This window comes from Nuphar pumila, chromosome 1 (assembly GCF_984573655.1).
Source record: "Nuphar pumila chromosome 1, dmNupPumi1.hap1.1, whole genome shotgun sequence".
NCBI lineage: Eukaryota > Viridiplantae > Streptophyta > Magnoliopsida > Nymphaeales > Nymphaeaceae > Nuphar > Nuphar pumila.
The window spans coordinates 171,306,090-171,320,171 of NC_143249.1; positions in this window are offsets into that span (position 1 = coordinate 171,306,090).

Sequence of the window (14,082 nt, forward strand, 5' to 3'; positions counted from 1 at the left end):
AGTAGGACTTCACAGGCGGCCGATGGCGTGGTGCAATATGGATCAAGATTTATCTTCTTTCTGTTGGCGGCTTGGCTCTGAGTCTTTTTGAGTTTTCTTTAGATTATTGAACTTAAGAATAAAATGCTCATTTTGTAATAAACTGCAGATTTTTAATCTATTGCCTTATTTTCTCAATTCCTTTAAGTTGTTGTTTATGTGAATGATGGTTTTTCAGCTAATGTACCTAAGATTGTTGACTTGTGCTCCTTTCTAAATATCTTCCGCTATCGTTTTGAAAAGTTAAAACTTTAAATCTTTGAAAGGTTTTTCGATAAGGTTTTCAAAATCACAAGTCAAAATTTTGGGGCGTTACAACTTGGTATCAGAGCTAGATCAGAAAGAGGTGAATCTTGACTATTGAGCATCCCATCGCGTTGTAAGTAAGTCTTTGATATTTTATAGCATGTTTAAACTAAATTATATTCTTGTTTTATTCGTAGTACCGTCGGATAGATGAATCCGTTTGCTGGTTCTAGTTGTAGTCACGGTAGGGGCACACATAGGGTGCGTGGCCGTTCCGTAAGGGAGAGGGGCGGACATGGGATGTTCAGGGCTGGTTACTGGGCTAACCGCCCTCCTCTACCCATTTTTACGGATGAGCAAAGCTTCCCACTACCGATCGCCTACCAGATACCCTTGGCAGCAACGTGGGCTGAGCTGTATGCTCGAGAAGGTGGTTTCGCGCCTTCACACGTTCGGGTGCACCATCAGACACCACAGGAGTCATCGGGAGATTTTGTTCCCCCTGAGTTAGCAGAGGAGTGTGTTTTCTATAGAGAATCAGAGCACACCATGGATGCTTGCCTCCACAAGGTCGAGCATGACGGCAAGATCGCAATTTCGACTGCAGGCGAGCAATCGCCACCTCCAGCAGACCCAGTGGGCGGTGTATCACCCACATACACACCTGCGACGGCGTCTTCAAGTTATAGTCTTGGCTCACCGGAATATACTCTGGCGACGCCCCTCTACGGACAGGAGACCTCTTACGGGGAGCCACTTCCCTTCACCCCTAAGCGCAGATTCAGACGCACAGGCAATAGAAGGAAATATCTTAGGAAGTACTCTAGCCGTCCCTAAGGGGAGGTAGCACCTACCCAGTTTTGTTGGAGTCTGTGAATTCATTTATAATTACATAATGAAACTTTTGCTTGTGTACCAGCACGGCTGGATTCAAAATAAATGACTTTCATAATAAAGATCTATATTTTGCCTTTGCTCCTATACTTAGGTCTTCTTGTGCTTCTTCAGTATTTTTGACTCTTAACCTTGGTTGCTTTTTAAGGATGGCGGGAAACTCAAGCAACAGCATGGCCGATGAGCTGCGTGAGCAGAGGGGATTCATGATGGATACCCTCAACTCCTTGGCAGAGGCGATTCGTAACCAGGGTCGCCCCCAGCAGGATCCGGGTTTTCTTGTTGGGAATACACCAACCGCCACGTATGAAAAATTTCTGAAGCTTAACCCTCCTACCTTCTCTGGCAAGGTTGACCCTGACTTGGCGGAGAGTTGGGTCAAAGAGGTGGAACGGGTGTTCCAAGTGTTGTCTGTCCCTAACGATAAGAAGACGATGTCTGGGTCCTTTCGATTGAAGGACGACGCTCGCGAGTGATGGGACACTACCCGGGAGGTGCAGTTTCCAGGCGCGGAGGTGATTCCTTGGGAGGCCTTCCGGAGGGTTTTTCTCGGAAACTATTTCCCTCCTCATGCGAGGGAAAAGAAGAAGGTGGAATTTCTGGAGCTGTGTCAAGGCAACTTAAGTTTGAATGAGTATATTGCCAAATTTCAGCGGTTGGAGCGCTACTGTCCTCACCTATTCGAGGATGATCATGAGCGGACTGGGAAGTTCATTCGCGAACTGAAGGAAGGACTCAAGCATAGGGTTCTCACCAGCATGCTCACAACTTTTTCAGTGGCGGTAGCAGCAACCACCCTGCTGAATGAGGATTGGGAGCGTTCAAAAAGTGTGCAAGCCAAAAAGTCACCTCAGACAGGTGGTGATCAGAAGAAGACCTATTCCGGCGGCCCAGGGCAGCGACCACCTTTACCAGTGAAGACTGAGGGAGGGAAGAAACAGTTCCCTTCGGCAAAGCGCCAACGATAGTAGGGCCATCCGTCGTCCAGACAGCCGTCTGGAGATAACTGCCCCAGGTGCAAGAGGCCTCATGTGGGACAATCTTGTCCGCGGGACACTAGAGGATGCATGTACTGTGGCAAGATGGGTCATTTCATACGCGACTGCCGGAAGAAAGCAATAGATGACCTCAAGCGAACCGACAACGTATCTCAGCCTCCTCGACCACCTCATCAGCAGCAATAGCGAGCACAACCAAGCAGTGTCAGGGAGCCAGGTCGAGTTTATGCAGCCACGGTCAATCAATTGACAAAAGGGGATCTCGTTCAAAGTACCATTCTTGTTGCTGATCAAGCAACTTTTGCACTCTTTGATTGTGGTGCTACACACTCGTTTGTTTCAGAAAAATTCGTAAAACAATTGCATATAACTGTAAAACCACTTGATAACGCTTTAGACGTATATAACCCCGTTGGGAAGAACACAATTTGCCCCACTTACATACCTGAATTGGACGTAGTTGTGGCAGAGCGACACTTGCCTGGTTGTGCTATCTTGCTTGAGGTGACAAAATTTGACGTCATCCTAGGCATGGATTGGTTGCACAAGTATCATGCCAAGATATTTTGCCGTGATGGCAAGATCATTTTATCACCTCTAGGCTCTCCGAGAGTAGAGTTTAGAATTCCCAGACCTGTTCGAGCAAGCCGGATGATCTCGGCACTTAAGGCGCAGAACTTTTTGCGGAGAGGATGCACTGCCTTTTTGGTTAGTGTTATCCAATCGGATCCAATGCCTATTCCCATCAGTGAGTTGGATGTTGTTCGTGATTATCTCGACGTTTTCCTAAAGAGTTGTCGGGACTTCCACCGTCTCGTGAGGTAGAATTCAATATTGAATTGCTACCAGGTACGATGCCAATCTCCAAAGCACCCTACAGAATGACGCCAACTGAGCTTGAGGAGCTGAAGAAGCAGTTGCAAGAGTTGTTGGATCATGGATTCATTCGCCCCAGTGTTTCTCCTTTAGGAGCTCATGTGCTCTTCGTGAAGAAGAAGGATGAGACCTTGCGTTTGTGCATCGACTATCGAATGCTCAACCAGGCCACAATAAAAAACAAGTACCCATTGCCGCGTATCGAAGACTTGTTCGATCAATTACAGAAGGCTAAGGTTTTCTCGAAAATCGATCTTAGGTCTGGATACCATCAGCTCAGAATTAGGAATGATGATATTCCTAAAACGGCTTTTCGGACGAGATACAGACATTACGAGTTCACAGTCATGTCGTTCAGACTGACCAATGTCCCAACAACTTTCATGGACTTAATGAATAGGGTGTTCAAGCCATTTTTGGACACCTTCGTGATCGTGTTTATCGACGACATTTTGGTGTACTCAGAAAGTCGAGAGCAACATCGGGAACACCTAACCATTGTGTTGGAGACCCTGCGAAAGGAACGTTTGTATGCCAAGTTCTCTAAATGTGAATTCTGGCTCGAGGAAGTCATGTTTCTGGGACACGTTATTTCTAAGGAAGGAGTGTCCGTGGACCCTGCAAAGGTTGAGGTTGTACTTAGTTGGCAGCAACCAAAGAATACACGTGATATCAGAAGTTTTCTTGGACTAGCGGGTTACTATAGAAGATTCATTCAGGATTTTTCAAAAATTGTGTTAACCCTGACGAAGTTGCTGAAGAAAGAGGTTAAATTTTTATGGGACGAGAAGTGCGAGGCGAGTTTTCAGTTATTGAAGGAGCGACTTACCAGTGCTCCTATTTTGACCTTACCTTCTAATAAAGGCGCATTCGTGATTTATACTGATGCCTCTGGGTCAGGCCTAGGGGTCGTGCTGATGCAGAATGGGAAAGTGATCGCATACACCTCTCGACAACTCAAAATTCACGAGAAGAACTACCCAACTCACGATTTAGAGTTAGTTGAGGTAGTGTTCGCACTGAAGATATGGCGACATTACTTGTATGAGGAGCAGTTTGAAGCATTCACCGATCATAAGAGCCTTAAGTATCTATTCTCGCAGAAAGAATTGAACATGAGACAACGGCGTTGGCTTGAATTCCTCAAGGATTATGACTTCACCCTCTCCTACCACCCAGAAAAGGCGAACGTTGTGGCTGACGCCCTCAGCCGCAAAGCACCGGAAGTTTCGATTAATGCTTTATTTGCTGGATGGAGGTTGGTCGAACACCTAGCCTCATGGGAACCTTTCGCGATCACTCAAGGTTCAATCGGTTTATCCCACCTTGTGGCTCAACCTGAACTACTAGTGAGGATCATCAATGGACAGAAAACGGATGCGCACTACGAGAAGTTGAAGACTCAAGCAATTCTGGCAGATACACCATTTCGTCTGAAGGAGGATGGAAGTATATGGTTGAAGGAGCGCCTTTGGGTTCCTGATGACCCGGTCCTTCGAGATGAAATTCTTGCGGAAGCCCACAAGTCTAGATACACCATTCACCCTGGCGGCACGAAGATGTTCAAGGACCTACAACGCAGTTATTGGTGGAACGGTATGAAGCGAGACGTGGCTGAGTATGTCTCGAAGTGTTTAACGTGTCAGCAGATCAAGATCGAGCACTAGAGACCCGGTGGGGTTATGCAGCAGATAGAGATCCCTCTATGGAAGTGGGAAGATGTCACTATGGACTTCATAGTCAGCCTACCGAGGACACGGAGGAAGCATGACACGATTTGGGTGATCGGCGATAGACTCACCAACTCTGCTCACTTCCTACCTATCCATCTCAACCAATCGTTGAATAGTCTCGCTGATCTCTATGTTAGAAAGATTGTGAGATTGCACAGTGTTCCAGTCTCGATTATCTCCGATCGTGATCCTAGATTCACTTCAAGATTTTGGGGGCAACTTCAGCTGGCTTTGGGCACAAAGTTGAAGTTCAGCACTGCGTTTCATCCTCAGACTGACGGGCAGTCGGAACGTACGATTCAGACCTTGAAAGACATGCTTCGAGCCTGTATGATGGACTAGAAGAGAGAGTGGGATTCCCACATCAGTCTGACGGAATTTGTGTATAACAACATCTATCATGCGAGCATCGGGATGGCCCCATACGAAGCTTTGTATGGGAGGCCGTGCCGATCACCTGTTTACTGGGACGAGGTTGGCGAATGAAGATTGGAGGCACCTATAGTTTTGCAACACTATACTCAACAAGTGCAGATGATTCGGGAACGACTCTGTACCGCTCAAAGTCGGTAGAAAAGCTATGCAGATAGACGCCGACGAGAGCCTACCTTCGATATTGGCGAGATGGTTTTTGTTAAGGTATCTCCGACGAAGAGCGTATTTCGATTCAGGAAGAAGGGGAAGCTAAGTCCTAGATACGTCGGACTATTCAAAATCCTGAAGTGGATTGGAGAAGCAGCTTATCGCGTGGCGTTACCTCCTCAGTATGCTCAGATCCATAATGTTTTTCACGTATCCATGTTGAGGAAGTACATTCACGATCCATCGCACATCATTCATTATGATGATGTGGACATTAGAGGGGACTTGACATTCGAAGAAAGACCAATGGAGATCATCGACCGTCACGACCAAGTGCTAAGATCAAAGACCATTTCTTTTGTAAAGGTTTGGTGGCAACATCATAGAATTGACGAATGTACTTGGGAACCTGAGAACGATATCAGGGAAAAATATCCTGACCTGTATTTTGATTCTTCAAGGCAATAAATATTTCGCGGACGAAATTCTTTTAAGAGGGGTAGGATGTAAAACCCACTATATAAAAAAAAAAAATTGGACCTGGGCCGGGCCGGGTCCGGACCCGACCCGGGCCCGTCATCGATAGGGTTTTAATAACCCGACTCGAGAAGGGGATTTTTGAGAAAACCCCCTTCCCTAGCACCGCAACCCTTTCCCCCCTTCATTTTCGGGTGGATTAGGGAAACCCACTGGGGTTTCTCCTTTCATCGCCCCCCTGAGGCCTTTAAGAACCCTGCAAGAGGGCAAGGGGAGGCACACAACTCTTCGCTCTCTTTGCGCCGGCCCTCTCCTCCTTCCCTATGCACGCTGCCGACCTCCTCCTTGCCTATGCACACCACCAGCACTGCCGTCGTTGCGACCCACACCGCCGCCGGCCGCCGCCGTCGATCTCCTCCCAGGTACGCCGTCTCCACCACCCTTATCCTCCCTCTTCTCCTCTCTGTCACCTCGTTGGGAGGTCGACAGGCGACGCACAGCCCCTGCCGCGCCCTCCCGCCTCTCCTGTGCCCATCGGAGGGTCGGCAGGGAGCCCTCACGCCCCTGTCACCTTTTTTTTTTCCTTTCTCTTGGGGCTGTCGAAGAGCCGGCAGGGGTCCAGTCACCCTTGCGGCACCTTCTTTTTCCCTTCTTTGTTTTGGTGTCGTCGTGACTCAGTCAGGCAGGGGCTGAGACCCCTGCCATTCATTGGCTCTTCAAGCAAGGGGCCGAGGCCCCTGCCATCCCTTATTTCGTTAAGCAGGAGCTGAGGCCCCTGCCATTCCCTATTTGTACGAGCAGGGGCCAAGGCCCCTGCCGTTTATAATTATGCCAGGCAGAGGCCGAGACCCTGTCATTTCTTGTTCGCCATGCAAGGGGCCGAAGCCCTTGCAGTTCTCTGTTCCGCCTGGCAGGGGCTGAAGCCCCTATTTTTTCTATTAATTTATTTGGCCGGGGTCGAGCCCCTTGCCATTCACTGTTGGCAAGCAAGGGGCAGAGGCCCTGCCACCTTATCGCCATCGGTAGGGGCTAGACCATTGCCATCTCGTGTCTGTCGACAGGGGCTCAGCCCCTGCCACTTTCATGTTCCCGACAGGGGCTCAGCCTCTGCCACTTTGTTTTTGTCGGCAGGGGCTCAGCCCCTGTCGCTTCCTTGTTATTGGCAGAGGCTGGCCCCCTGTCGTCTTGAGGCTGTCGACAGGAGCTCAACCCCTGCCGTTTCGTTGCGATCGACAGGGACTGACCCCTCTGCCGCCTCGGTGTTTTCGACAGAGGGCTCAGCCCCTGTCGCTCTGCTGTTGTCAGCAGGCAGAGGATCGCCCCCTATCGCTTTTTTTATTTCGGCCAGCAGAGGCACACCCCTGCTGCCTCTCTCTTTTTTGAGCGACAAGCCTGACTTTCTATTCTTCGCATGATAATTAACGTAGCGCTGGATACTCATACTTTTGCCGACTTCGCATCGAACCCCGCTCTGGCTTCGCGGCCTGAGCCTCGTATCATCTACACTTGTAGACGCACGCAGTTGCACGACATCCCGAGGTAGGGGAAAGTCACACGAGGATTTTGGATGAATAAAATAAAATAAGACTCCTGAGATAGAATGGTTATTTTACATACCTACTTATCTGAAGAAGTATTTAATTTATGAATTGCTAGTCAGTGTTTTACTCGTTCTGATTTCTTTTGAAACTACATGCTTAGAGTAAACTCTATGGGTAGACTCATTCTAGAGGGAATCAAGTAGTTTAATTGGTATACTTGTTTACCTGTAGGACTTCTTGATTTGTGATTGTCTGTCCTGCATGCTTATCCTTTTGAAATTTCATACTTAATGTAAACTTTGTGAATAAACTCATTTATAGAGAGAAACCCACTGCAATTACTATTATAACCGAACCTTAAGGCAGGTATGGTATAAATTTGACGAGAGGTCATGGAGTACCTTGAAGTGGGAACTCAACACTTTATTGATATAGATGAGGTAATGTCGGCCTCCACAGGCCAATTACTCAAAGAGCAATAGATGTCATGTATGAACCAAAAGAATCATAAAACATTATATGTTGCCCTCTCATCGTAGTTGTACGTCTAGGAATGTACGATTGTACTTTTGGACAAGTACGTCCCATGTGGATTACAATGGTTGGATGATGAGGTTGTAGCAACCTCGATGCGTGCATTTAGCACAATGCTGAGATCACATAAATGGTGACTATTCGCCTTCACAGGCAAGATACTCGAGTAGGTCTAATAGCCCAGAGCATTTATGATGGAGCGGCGGTTAAGAAACCCCCGTCGTACCCATTCGACCTTCACGGTTCATCAAGGGAGAGGATGGATGATACAAAAACTCTGATGGACAGGTTGTTAACAACCACCCCACGGGCAAAAGACTCGGCTTCCCCAGTCATCGGAGTTAGGGGAATTGGGATTACCATAAATTATCCTAGGTGGTAACTTTCAAGTACTTCTGCAGAAGTTGGATACATCCATAGGCCACGAATGCCTTTGGGGATTTACTCTCTTAGTCACTGACCGTCCCCTTAGAAGCGGAATCAGTCAGTCATCCGGGTTAATGAAAACACCTGACATAATAAACCCCCGGATCGGTCTCGGTTGTTTCTACGTTTCGCGTCTGTGCGTACCCACATGCCAGTTAATATCAGAACTTAAAGAATATCTTCTTGAATAGTTGTAGATGATTGAGACTTACACTGCTTGAAATGCTTCAACTAATAGCTCTTTGCACATATTACACTTGTTAGAATAGATTACAATTGTATTGATTGTTTAAATACCATAACTGCTTATCTCATAAATGTCCTGCTTTATTTTCATTCTACTTATCTGTTCGTGCACCTACTGGTTTGTTATGAAACAGACTCATTTCATGGGCAGGTGAGGAGTAGGACTTCACAGGCGGCCGATGGCGTGGTGCAATATGGATCAAGATTTATCTTCTTTCTGTTGGCGGCTTGGCTCTGAGTCTTTTTGAGTTTTCTTTAGATTATTGAACTTAAGAATAAAATGCTCATTTTGTAATAAACTGCAGATTTTTAATCTATTGCCTTATTTCCTCAATTCCTTTAAGTTGTTGTTCATGTGAATGATGGTTTTTCAGCTAACGTACCCCGGATTGTTGACTTGTGCTCCTTTCTAAATATCTTTCGCTGTCGTTTTTAAAAGTTAAAACTTTAAATCTTTGAAAGGTTTTTCGATAAGGTTTTCAAAATCACAAGTCGAAATTTTGGGGCGTTACACATGTTGTTTCTAAAAAATCACGGGTATGCTAAAGAGTGCTTTTGAGGGATGAATAGTGCCATAGCTCAACATATCATCCAACTGCCTCCGTAACTCCTTCAACTCTGGTGGAGCCATGCGGTATGGGGCCATAGCAGGGGGTTTCGTGCTCGACAAAAGTTAAATCTTATGATCTACCTCCCTTTGAGGAGACAAGCTCTTTGGGATCTCGAGAGGCATCACCTCCTTTAACTCTTTCAATATGGGGATCAGATTAGATGAGATATCTGCTTGCTTTGTAGGTTCGGCTTCACAGAGGGCCACCAGAAATGTCTTATCTCCCTACTTGATGCTCTTCTTCAACTAAATCGTGAAGATCGTTCGCATCTGCGAAGTGTCAAGAAAATAGGCAGAGACGTAGTCTGCGTCAGACCCATTATTTTCTTATACGCGAAGTAATTTTCATCCATTAGAAGGAAGTGACTTCGCAACTCTCTTTTGAAGTCATCTCATGTATCAATTGCACAGAGAACCTTCTCCATATCACTGCATCTTCTTTGCCACCAGACAATGGCATCATCAACCAACTGCACTGTGACGGCTCGAACCTTAACCACTTCATTATTGGCAAAGCTTGCTTCAAGGAATTCCTCCACCTACCACAAAAAATTCTCTACTTCCTTGTTGTCATGAGTATCAGTGAACTTCTTGGGCTCGAGAACCTTCAGATGAGTAGTCAACGTCTCGACTACATCATAACTGCTGATTGCTAGCCGATGTTTCAGAGCTAGGATTCTGCATTCCAAAACCTGGTTCTTCTGTTCCATTCTTAACCCTTGATCCCTTACGGTGTCTAATTCAGCAACGATCGAGTCTACTCTATCTTTGAGTAACACAATACTTCCTTGGAGGTCTTCATTCGTAGTCTTGAGCTCATCATCGAGCTTTTGATAGCTGAGAGAGGCTTCACACATTGTAGCCTTCAACTCCTTCATTTTTTGTAGGAGTCTTTCCACCATCTTTTTCAACTTGGTGGAGTCTTTCGAAGGAGTTTCCCAAGCTTCCTTGGCGGTAGACATCTCTGTCTCCTTAACTTTCTTGCCCTTTGACTTCGGTGGTATCACCATATCAGAATCTCTAGAAGCCATGATCAACAATTGTTGCTTGGTTGAGCGAGACTCGACAAACTTTACCTTGCCCAACTCTGATATCATTTGTCATGGGCTAAATTTCAGATGCCCGTGCAACGTTGAGAAACCTTGACCCAACAAGCCTTTCAACAAGTTCCAAAAGTGAATGCAGTAGATCTTTCAAAGCAACAAGTGCACAGACAGTATTGCATGCAAACACACAATTACAAGGAGACAACAATCATACAGAGCAGAGAGAGAATATAGAGAGAAAAAAAGAATAGAGGGGGAGAGAGAAATGTTTAATAACAATCAATTCATTGAACGCAGGTATATACAATAGTGTCGTGCACCACAATCTCATTAAGAAAAATGCAAATTATAGGTATATAAACCTGTACAAATATTACAAGGCCGAAAGGCCCATGTGAGCTATGCAGGACTTTCGGTAGGCTTAGTACAAGGCAAAAACTGCGCAAAAAGTTTAGGCCTAACAAGAGCACCATAGACGAGAATGTCCCACCAATCTATACTTGCGCTTCAACAAGTCATCCCAAGGGAAAGAACCCAAAGCAATCCTCCACCACCATTTACATAGGACCACAATATTAAAAAGTGATAGCTTCTTGATAGCCAACCCACCACGGTGTAGGGGGGCGTGAGACACAATTCCAATTCACAAGTCCTTTGGCAGGACCCTTTCCCTCCCAAAAAAAAGTTCAAGAAAATCATGTTGTCTTTTTATTTTTTACGATGAAGTTCTCTCTAAAGCAAGTAATCTCCGAGTGGGGTCATCGACACTTAAGCCCTTATGAAGCCCACAAGTGAAAGACACTTGCACAACTGTTGGGAGCCAAACCTGGGACGAAGGGGTTACCACTCGGGCGACCCAGGCAGGTGTAAAATCATGTTGAGTCTTGAATCAATTTTTTTGGGCAAATGAAACAAAGAAGGGTGTTGAAGTGTAAGACTACTTACAACATGCCTAGTAAGAATAACCTTCGCCGAATTAGAGAGATATAAACCATGCCAAGTTTAGATACGAGACAGAATCTTTCCTTCCAATGGCACCCACACCTCATGTAATGTCCGAAGAAAGAAAAAAAAATTTGAGTCCAACACGTGTCAGACACGCGCCAGGCACGTGTCTCGGTCGACCGACGATACCGGATCCGAGCCATACCCGGATCTGAGCCCAGCCCAGATCCGGCTTCTCGAATTTTCGAGAAGTCGGTACACCCCCCCTTTTTAAAGGGTTCGAGTGTCTCAGGCGAGGGCATTTGCCCTCGCTCGATTCTCTCTCTTCTCTCTCTGCCCTTCTCTGACGCCGGCGCTTCTACTCGCCAACCAGCGACCGTACGATCGGCCATCCGGCAGCCACCTTGGTAGCAGTCGACTCCCTCCTTCGTGCTTGCATCGGAGCCACGCCGTCTCCACCTCCTTCTCCGGCGACCCGCAGTTGGTTACCGCACGTAGGTGCCCTCAACTCTCCTCCCGGAGCACGGAGTGTCGACAGGGGGTTTAGCCCCCTGTCGTCGGCGGTTCATCGACAGGGGGCCTGGCCCCCTGTTGCCGTCGGTGTGTCGACAGGGAGCTTGGCCCTCTGTCATCGACAGAGTGTCGGCAGGGGGTTTAGCCCCCTGTCGCCGGCAGGGGGCCTGCCCCCCTGTCGCCGACGGAGTGTCAGTAGGGGGTTTAGCCCCTTGTCGCCGACAGTTCGTCGGCAGAGGACCTGGCCCCCTATCGCCGTCGGTGTGTCGGCAGGGGGCTTGGCCCCCTGTCACTGACGGGGTGTTGGCAGGGGGTTTAGCCCTCAGTCGCTGTCGATTCATCGGCAGGGGGCCTGGCCCCCTATCGCCGTCGGTTCGTCGGCAGGGGGTTTAGGCCCTGCCATCGTCGGTTCGTCGGCAGAGGGTTTGGCCCCCTACCGTTGTCGGTGTGTTGGCAGGGGGTTTGGCCCTCTGCACCGTCGGTCTTCCGGCAGGGGGCTTCGCCCCTGTCGGTGTTCTGTTTGCCAGCAAAGGGCTCCGCCCCCTGTTGCCGTTGTGTTTGCCGGCAGAGGGTGGGGCCCGCTGTCGTCGTTCTGTTTGTCGACAAGGGGCTCTGCCCCCCACTTGTAGCCCCTGTTTGCCGGCAGGGGGGTCTGTCCCCTGTCGTCGTTGGTTGTCGTTTGTCGCCTGGGTTGTTTGTCAAAGGCCCTGTTTGCCCGTTTTTCCTTGGCGGTTAGGCCCCTGTTCCACCTTTGTCTTATGCTAACCTCTTTGCGTTTGCAGGTTGCACGACGGAGCGTACTCGTGTCTCGTGGTCTGAGACTCTTTGCACTTACGCCCACAGGCGTGCAGGAACTCGCAACTGCCCAAGGTAGGGGAAAGTTGCGCGAAAAGACTTTGAATGAACTAAACTAAAGAAAAGATAATTAAACAATGCATATATATATATATATATATATATATATATATATATATATATATATATATATATATATATATATATATATATATATATATATATATAAGCTATATGTACGTTCTTTAACTCAAGGACGTGGTTTCGCGATCCTTGTCCTGTTTACTTTTCAGCACTTTACTTTCTGCTGCCACCGTGCTATATGTGCCCAGGCTTTCTTTTCTGTTCTTTAACTCAAAGACGTGGTTTTGCGATCCTTGTCCTATTTATTTTCTAGCACTTTACTTTCTGTTGCCACCACGCTATATGTGCCTAGGCTTTACTTTTTATCTTTTAAACTCAAGGACGTGGTTTCGCGATCCTTGTTTTGTTTACTTTACAACACTTTACTTCTTGTTGCCCCGCGCTTTATGCGCCTTGGCTATTTACGTTTCAGCACTTGACTTTTTGTTGCCCTGCGCTTTATGCGCCATGGCTATTTATGTTTTAGCACCTTACTTCTTGTTGCCCTGCTTACTTATGTTGACTCACTTCTTGCCTGCGCTATGTAGATTACGATTATGTTATTGTTCTACCTTGCAGGTACCTCTAGAACTTGTTGTCAGCATTTGAGCTCGTTTTTTGTGTTTTCTGGTGGCTTGTGGCTATAAACCTAGCTGCATTTCTTGGCAGTACTATGCAATGCTATGATGCATAGCACGAAGTAAATAGGCCTCATGTTATGCAAAATATCATAATTTGGATATCTCACTAAATGTTTATCATGCGCCTTCACACGCAAGATGCTCGAGTGAGTCGAATAAACCAGGGCATATAGAACAAGGCGATGATGATGAATAACCCTTCATCAGGCTTGTTCGGGCTGGTTCATCAAGCGAGAGGATAGATGGTACAAAACCTCCGATGGACAGGCCATTCATGGCTATTTCGAGCAAAGATCCGGCTTCCCCAGTCATCGGAGGTAGGGGAAATGGCGTTACCATAAGTATCCTAGGTGGTAGTCGTCCGACACTTATGCAGAAGTTGGATGCATCCTTGGGCCCTCTTTAGCCTTTGGGGACTTACTCTCTCGACCACTGATCGTTCCCTTAGGAGCGAACTCAGTCAGTCCTTTGGGGTATAATAAAATACATAGCATAATGAACCCTCTAACGGATATCGGCCGTTTCTACGTTTTATACATTGTGCGTACCCACAATGTTCAGATAATAATCAGATCACAGTATGGCATGCTCACAGCTGTTGTTCGTTCTTTCCTCGTACTGCATGCTTTTACCTTGCTATTAGTTTGTTAATTGAAATAGTTAGAAGGTATGCATGATAAGTCTGGTTGTGATTGCTTACGATTAGTTTGTTATCACTGTAATACTAGCTTGTTTGAGCTCATGATATCTTGGTAAACCTTGTTCACCTACATAGGTTTTATTAGTTTCTATTTGCTTATATTTAAGCATGCTTTAG